Source organism: Paroedura picta, chromosome 7 (genome assembly GCF_049243985.1).
Source record: "Paroedura picta isolate Pp20150507F chromosome 7, Ppicta_v3.0, whole genome shotgun sequence".
Classification (NCBI taxonomy): domain Eukaryota; kingdom Metazoa; phylum Chordata; class Lepidosauria; order Squamata; family Gekkonidae; genus Paroedura; species Paroedura picta.
This window is the reverse complement of record NC_135375.1, coordinates 44,172,279-44,180,807: the sequence shown is the minus strand read 5'-3', so window position 1 is coordinate 44,180,807 and position 8,529 is coordinate 44,172,279.

The window sequence follows — 8,529 nt, the reverse complement described above, 5'->3', positions numbered from 1 at the left end:
AGGAAATACAAGCTTCGGTCCCACCACTCTGGTCGCCATCTACCTGACCCATGAAGGTGGGAGGCATATACAAAGCCAAGCCTAATTTGTAGAATTTCAAATCTTTGACAGTTTCCTCTTTGTCTTCCTTTAACAAATTATTAAGAAAGATGAATTTGTGATTTCCTCTTGATCTGTTTTGATACTTTTCTTAATGTCAGGCTCTTAAAAGGGTTTCTGCAACTCTGCTGGTTTCCTTTTATCATTACTTTTAAGTGCTCACAATGGGTGTCTCCAATTATCTTTAGTGGTAATAATGATATTGTATGTTTGTCTGATCTCCTATAAGCATACACAGCCAGATGGAGAAGGAATATCAATGCTGTTACCTTCTCATACTTGCCCTTTCTGTGTCTGAATTCATTGTAAGTGCTTAAGTGGAAGGGAAACTACTAATGTAGTTATTATGTGTCCATTAGAGACTTATACAGAAGTATTTAGTTGTCTGTCACACAGAATACAAAAAGGTTTCCATAGAAGAGAAAACACTGGATATATCACTGTCAAAGTTGCCTATGTAAAGAGCAGAATTACCTTCCACATACACTGTTACCAACTTTTCATGTTCAACTCAATTAGGTGAGTGTCTGTTTCTCTTCTATAATATTACTTCTTCTGCATAAATTAAAATATAGCTTAATGGGTTAGGTAAGGATCTTTACAAACAAGTTCTTTATAATTTGACAATTGTCTCCATTATCCCTTTCTTATCCTGCAAATAGTAAATATTATGGAAGGAACCAAAGAAATGCTCTTTACATCCAATACTTTTATCTTCAGCATCTTGAGGTGTTAATTCTATCTCTAAATTCTTTGGTAGCATGGTAACAAATACCCTCTTCCACTCCTTTCAAAGAAGCACGTGATAAACAAGCAACCCCAAGAAGAAGAAAAACCCTTTTGTGCAAGAGTGAAGAGTTTGTTCTTATATGCCACTTTTCTCTACCCAAAGGAATCTCAAAGTGGCTTACAACTGCCTTCCCTTTCCTCTCTCCACAACAGACACCCTGTGAGGTAGGTGAGGCTGAGAGAGCCCTGATATTACTGCTTGGTCAGAACAGCTTTATCAGTGCTCTGGTGAGCCCACGGTCACCCAACTGATTGCATGTGAGGGAACGTGGAATCAAACTCTTCTCACCAGACTACAAGCCCACACTCCTAACCACTACACCAAGCTGCCATGTTAGGAACCAAACACTGGACTGAGCAAAAACCTTTGGCTATATTTTTTATCACTATGGTTATTCCTTCTAGATGTGAAGATAAAGCATAACAAGCAATAGCTATGTCAAAATTAAGATGCATCTTTATGGATTTAAATACAGTGACAATGAGAGTTGATTGCAAATAACAATCAGCCCCATTAAATGGAGCTAAAATATTGTTGATATTAAAAGAACTCCTAATTTTGCTCATTTATTTAAAGACTTTTTAACTCCTAACCCTAACCCTTCACCTATTTCATCTTTAGTGTAACGATGGATTGGTCATGTGATCCCTAAAAACCCTCCCCCTTGAGGCATTAGGTATCATGAAACACTTTGATACCATAATATCCATGTGATTAGCTGATACTGATAACAAAAGCAAGTGGCATCAATTGTGCCTTGCAAAAGGCCTGCACTTGTAAGGATCTTTTAAAGCTACACATGATTGTATATTACTAAGATCAAAATCTGCCTGTGTAGGTCACATGAACCTGAGAGAAGCCGTATTTGATCAGGTCAGTGGCCTATCCAGTCCAACACTGTGTCACACAGTGGCCGAAATCCAGGTGCCACCAAGTGAATGTATGGCCAAGATACAGTTTGGATCTGGGTTCCAGAGATTATGGTTTGTGTGCACAGTATCCCAGGTCCAATGCCTAGGTCTCCTTATTAAGAGCATAGGCAGCAGAGCTGGGAAAGCTGTCTCAACCCTTTGGCTCTCCGCACCAGAAAGTTTCATATCATGTTTTATAATTACTTTGTTCTGTTGTCAATCACTTACTTCTGTTACTTCCCACTGTCCCTCCACAGAGCTCGTGGAATCATAACATTTTCATCTCTTAACCACCCTATTCAGCTGAGAATGACTTGCCAAAGACATAATAGCACTTTGAACCTGTCCTAGGCCCATTCTGCACTCGTTTGATAATGCACTTTCAATGTGCTTTTGCCGTCGGGATTTCCTGTATGGAACATTTCTAAGGTGCTATGAAACTGCATTATCCAACATGTGCAGAATAGGTCCTAGTCTGCCACATTTGCTGTTAGACCACACTGACTTGTACATGAAATGCTACCTGTCCTGTGGTCACCTTGAGCATCACAGACGCTCCTCTTAACTGCCAGTGATCTATTATTATTATTATTATTATTATTGAATTTATTTCCCGCCACTCCCTTGCGGCTCGTGGCGGGTTACAACAGTATAAAACCCCATAAAATACATTAAAACCAATTAACATGTCAATAGTTAATGACTACCTGGCAAGAGCGGCTAATCAACTACCCATTCCCCCCCTAGCAAGTGGAGAGGGGATACTGATGGTACTCGTGTCTAATCCCAATCCTCAGGTCCCGGGGGGGCGTAGATGTTAAGCCTGGTCTCAACCGTAAACCTGGCGGAAGAGCTCCGTCTTGCAGGCCCTGCGGAACGATGGAAGGTCCCGCAGGGCCCGCAGGGCCCGCAGCTCTCTAGAATAAGCCATCACAAAGTCTATGGAGGTCCAATACGTAAAGGTGTCTTGGGAAAGGAGATTGGATTTAATGACACTGGAGTCCTTTCCTATCTCTTATTCTGAACTATACAGGCTTCATGTTTCCAATGAATACAGTCGCATACCACCAATGCCACATTCATGCTTTTAGTGTGTGGCCGTCATTATCTTTTACTTAATTGGGATATATAACTGTGAAATAATAATTTTGAGTAGGAACTTTGCAAGCAGATGGTAGCTGGTTTTCTTTTGTACCTTTATCTTCCATGTGATCAGATTCTTGTATAAAAAATTTGAACCGGCTATCACTTGGTGTAAGGGCACATTTAAAGTGTTTTTATTTGAGAACCTTCACAGGGACATTCAAGCAGAGTTGATTAGTGCTTTTATTTTGGGGGGGGGGATCCCATTAAGCTAATACAAAATATTCATCACTGATTCTGGGATCTTAGCAGTCATTAAGTACTTTATGAGATATTCCTCCCACCACAGTGTTTGGGAGAAGATAACAGAAACATTGCACTCAGTGAACCTTAATGTAGCCAGATAAGCACATCAAGGACAGTTTACAGATGATGCCCCTCTTCTTTTGGTGGAAGAGGCGGTGTTGCTTTCTGCTGATTCTCCATTGTCACTGCAGACGTTCACTCGCTAACTATGCTGTTCTTGAGGGTCCACTGACCGACAGGAACAAAACTGGGATGGCACATCTGGCAGGAAAAATCCATGGCTGCCTGCATACACATGATTATATTTTACAGAAAAGTGACATGAACTGGAATAAAGCATTTGGAATGAAGATGCTGCAAGCTTTAAAATACAAAGCAGGTGGGTTTGGAAGAGTGGGAAACATTGGTGAGGATTTAAGTAAAATGACAACATGGGAGATGATATAGCATGAATACAAAGAGCTAAGTCCCAAAAGCAAATCATATCTTAGCCATAAACTCACCAGGTGGATGTAAGCAATCCACTTTCACTTAGACTGAGTCCTACAGTCAAGATATTGTATGGACTGTTGAGATAATGGAAAGTGGTAAGAAAACAGAGTAGCACTGCTGATATTAATCAACATGGAAATTATAACACTCAGCGTGATACATACTATTCAGAAGCTGCACATGAATGTCCTAATCAGACGAAGAAACAAGTACAGCATGTCCTAGATGGTGTCGAGGCCCCAGATTTAAATTGTTATGGCCACCAATCAACAGAAACTGATTATTACACATTCGCGCAATAGCTAAAAATATAACCGAGGGAGGTCCTTTCCATTTCAATCACGTTATTTATCGAATGCAGCTTTGCACTGAATAGTGTATGATATGGCTAATTGCGGCTCCTAGCAGTCAGTGGTAAAATAATGACACTTCAAAGGGGTGTACCAGAGCAGAAGGTGCAAAGATTAAACTTCTCCTCCTTCCTTATTTGGAGTCCTGCATATTCTGAAAATTAGCTTCTAGAAATGCTATAATATCAGTCTGATATAATTTGATCCTAAACCCTATTCCTATATGATAGCCAGCTAAGATGAAAGTGCAGGAGTTTTTTTGTTGCCTGCTCTCTGCCCCTTCTAATGTCTCCTTGCCACCACAAGCGTATTCACTGAGAAGAAGCAGGAGGGCCCCCTGCACCCTTCTTAGCAAAGATAATGCATCCTTTGCAATTCTCAGGATTTGTACCAACACTACCAACATTCCCTTCGCATAAATGAACAAATGGGTAGACTTCAATGAACACCTTTTTCTGGTCTTAGCACATGAGCTACTCTCAGAAGCAGCATGAGGAAGCCATGACCAAGGGCTGGCTTAGGCCAGGATGCAGGTATAAAAGGGAAGGTTCAAGAGATGCTCAATTTCAAGTGAACGCTCTGAAAACTCAAAGGGCCCTTGGAGTACCAGTGAAGTGTCAGAAGCAGCCCAGCAAGGGAGCAGAAGCTCTCTGTGTGCAAGAAGCAGGACTGTAATCACAACAAGCAACTGTCATCACGTCACTGCAACTCTGAAAGCAACCATCACCACCAAGCGCTTTATGTGTTGGCAGAGTTTAAATACGTGAGACAGAGCAGCACCAAGCTGCTTTATTTATTTACTAGGGGCAAAGCCCGTTGTCTCCAAGAATACAACGGGCGCTAGAGCTTGGCAGTGGGAAGAGGAAGGGGAGGAGTTATCCTGTCTGTAAGGGCATGGGGTTGAATGTGTGTGTTGTGTGGGAGGTTGCGGTGGCATGGTGGCAAATGAGGGTATGGGTGTGGAGATATGGGTGTCATAACCTGTGGTGTGGACTGTTCGTTGAGTGTGGGAGAGGACTGACCTCTGGGAATTTTGGCATAGTGGTTACAGATTAGCTTTCCAGAGCCATGTCCTCAGATATGTGAAGGGAAAATCAGACTGGAGACTCTTCTTAGGGGGAGATTACATGGCAACCAATTCCTCCCAGTTCTGCGTCATTTCCCTTCTTGTGTGAATTAGGCCACATTCACCAAAATGCCCCTCTACCCTAATACACATGGAGTAGTCACAGTACACAGGTGTCCACCCTGTTCCTTCTTTTCCATTTTTTCACTGTTGATAATATGTTATGTGCCCACATGCTTCTTTCATGGTTGCTCCTTAGAAGAACGGATTTTTGTACCCTATTGCTTACTACCCAAAGGAGTCTCAAAGCGGTTTACAAACACCTTTTCGATTCGTCTCTCCACAATAGTCAACCTGTGAGGTATGTGGGGTTGTGAGAGATCTGAGAGAACTGGGAATGGGCCACAGTGATCCAGCAGGCCTCAGATGTCTCAAAGCATTTTCCAATTGTCTTCCCTTTCTCGCCCCATAGCAGACTCCACATGAGGGAGGTGGGTTAGCGAGCATCACAGGGAAGCTGGCAACCCTAAGAGGAAGACTCTCTGTGCACAGTAGTCTTGAACTTAGTAAGGTTTTTTATACTGTTTTTTTATTTGCCAGGCCAAGCTTATTTGCCAGGCCACTAAGTCATTTCAGTTACTATGTGTCTCCAGACATTTACTTGTTCTCTATTTACAGTTTCAGGCTGTAAATATTTATTTAAATCTTCCTGCACTTTCCAGACTCACAGGACTGATGCTGGACTGCCTGTCTGCGCCCCAGAATACAAACAGTTGCTGGTAAGGGCTGGCCATAACCCATAGGCCAGGAGGGACACCCCTGCACCACTCCCTACCAACTGCAGGCAAAAATGGCTCCTTTGAAGGCTGAACTTTGAAGGTATTGTATGATTTTGAAGTCCCACCTCCAAACCTCCAGGAATATTTCCAACCCAGGGGTAGCCAACCTACAGGTGAGTCCTGGAGAGCTCCTGGAATTAAAGCTCACTTGCAGAGTATAAAGATCAGCTCCCCAGGCAGAAAGGGCTACTATGGACAGGGTTGTGGTAGAGAAGAAACATTTAAGGCCTCCCACATAGGTTGTTGCTGAATTGAAAGACTTGAGGCCTACTGTACAGGGTTGTTGTGCAGATGAATCAGGAGACAAAAGAGCCAGTTTCCTCTGCAGAATAACATTGTGCAGTGGCCTCAAATCTGCAGAGAGTTGCAAAGAAGAAAGACACATGGCTTGGCTGTGGGCAGAGCAGTATTTTAAGTGAGAAGGGGCTTTTCTGTGTCCTCCCTGTCAGCCAACTGTTTGGCAGAAGGGGAAAGCCCCCCCCTCAAGAGGAAGGCCCTCAGGCTCCCCTGTGCTGCTCTTTGAAGGAAAATGCCTCCCTCTCCTCAGTCAGGGCCTGTCAGAGGCTCCTTCGCAAAATGCCTGAAGGGGAGGGGGGGACCTCCTGCCAGCTCTGTCGGGGTTCTGAGGCAATTTGCAGTTGGACATGACAGTTAGGACAGCCTTGGGGCAAAAAGGGCTGGCGCAGCCTATGTTCTCATCCCCCTTGGCAGCCCTACTGACCTCCTCTCCCTGCGGTGGTCAGGAGCAGACTGGCAGCCAGACTGGGCTGGGTGAATGGCATTTTGGTCTGTCCTGGTGAGGGGCCAATGGGAAGGCGCTTCGCGCGCCTCCCCATTGGCCGCATGGCCCTTGAGTGACACTTGGAGGGTTGAATCAGGAGCCGCAAAGCGGCTCCTGATTCGCCCCTCCGAGTTTTTATCATGGACAGAGCCCACCCTAACTCCTCCCCAATAGCCCTTAGAGCTTTATTTTATAACCACAGGAGCGGTTAAAGATTTGGATTTTTATACCGCCCATTCTTTGGAGCTCTGGGCGGTTTACATTGAAACATTATCTAACTTTACATGGAACATATGAACAACTTTCAAACAACTTTCAAGACATTATAACAGTTCAATACCTCATTATTTTCAATAATCATCTTAATAATCTTTAGGAACATTAGTAGTATAAATAACATTGGGAGGTCAGTTATTGCAGTCACGAGAGGTTGTCTGGGGGGACCAGCAGGTGTTCTGAGATGGTCGGAATAATAAAATAATAAAATAGCTCTGTTGTGAAGAGAAACAACTTTGTGAAGAGAGGAGATTCCTAACTACCTAATTACTAACTGTGGTAGAGGCAAACAGGGAGGAAATGTGATCAAAGGAGCAGGAAGTCTCCAAAAAGCCAATCAGGACACTGGAGGAAATTATTTGGAAAATATCAGGAAGTACTTAAGCTAACTATGCTAAATACACAACTGTTCCGATGCCCCCTGCAGGGCATTCTTTGTGTTTTTGAACTATGCACACTACAGAGCTTGCATATTCCAACATTAAGAGACGAAAGCATTTTTTCGTGCCAGTCATATAGCCTGGGATACATTTAAAAAGCTAAATTAGAATCTAGAGGCAGAAAGTTCACATAAGGTACAACACAAGTAACTGATCTGCAGTATTAAAACTCTTGATCCTTCTGAATATATTATTTGGTTATCAAAGAGAGATCCTTCTTGAAATAGTGGTTCGGATAGCAAGGTGATCATCAGCATGCAGCTAATTGTATTTCATTTCCTTTAGTCTAATATCAGAGAATTAACATAACAGAGGGCTGCATATCATTTTTTGGACAGGCTTCAAAGGAAATGTGCAACTCAAAAGCAAAGCAGGGTTTGTTTGTTTTATTAGAAATGGATGCAACAGACTATTTTCAAAGAAAGCCATTTGGATGCTTTGAAAATTAATTACATTAAGGTTATTATAAACTAAGTGCTGGTATCCAAACACATGTTTTCAATATACAGATTAATTAAATCCCAATGATTTGTAATCATACATTAAATGACTCTACTAACCGGGGAACCAGCAGCAATGTTTTCTTCTTTTTTTAAATCACTTCTTTCCTGATTAAAATGTCTAATAAAATTTCAGCAGCTATGGTTTTAATCAAGAGTAGATAAAACTAGTAATTTTCATATAAACATATAACATGCTAGTTTTAAAAAAAATCAGAAAACAAGAATAATCTAATTAAAATGTAATTCAAGAGGAAACAATAGGTGGAAGGCTATTTACATGTGAAAGCGCTGAATAAATGACTCTCATAAATTATTCACAGATAACCAGCACAATTTTAGGGAAACTAGTCCTTGGTGAAATGAAGCAAGAGCTGCTGACGGTGGGACTCTAATTTCTTCTTCCTGCAAGCTGATGGAGGAATCTCCTTCAAGCATTCTAATGAATGTCAGGCTTCCTACACCTTGTGAACAAACCCAAGATCACCTTAGAAAGGAATAGGTGACAAATTGTACTGTCATTGGTGCTCCTATCCTGCCAATCAGTCTGCCACATCTAGTGCCTTCAGAAGCAACCACCATAAAAGGATGAAGGG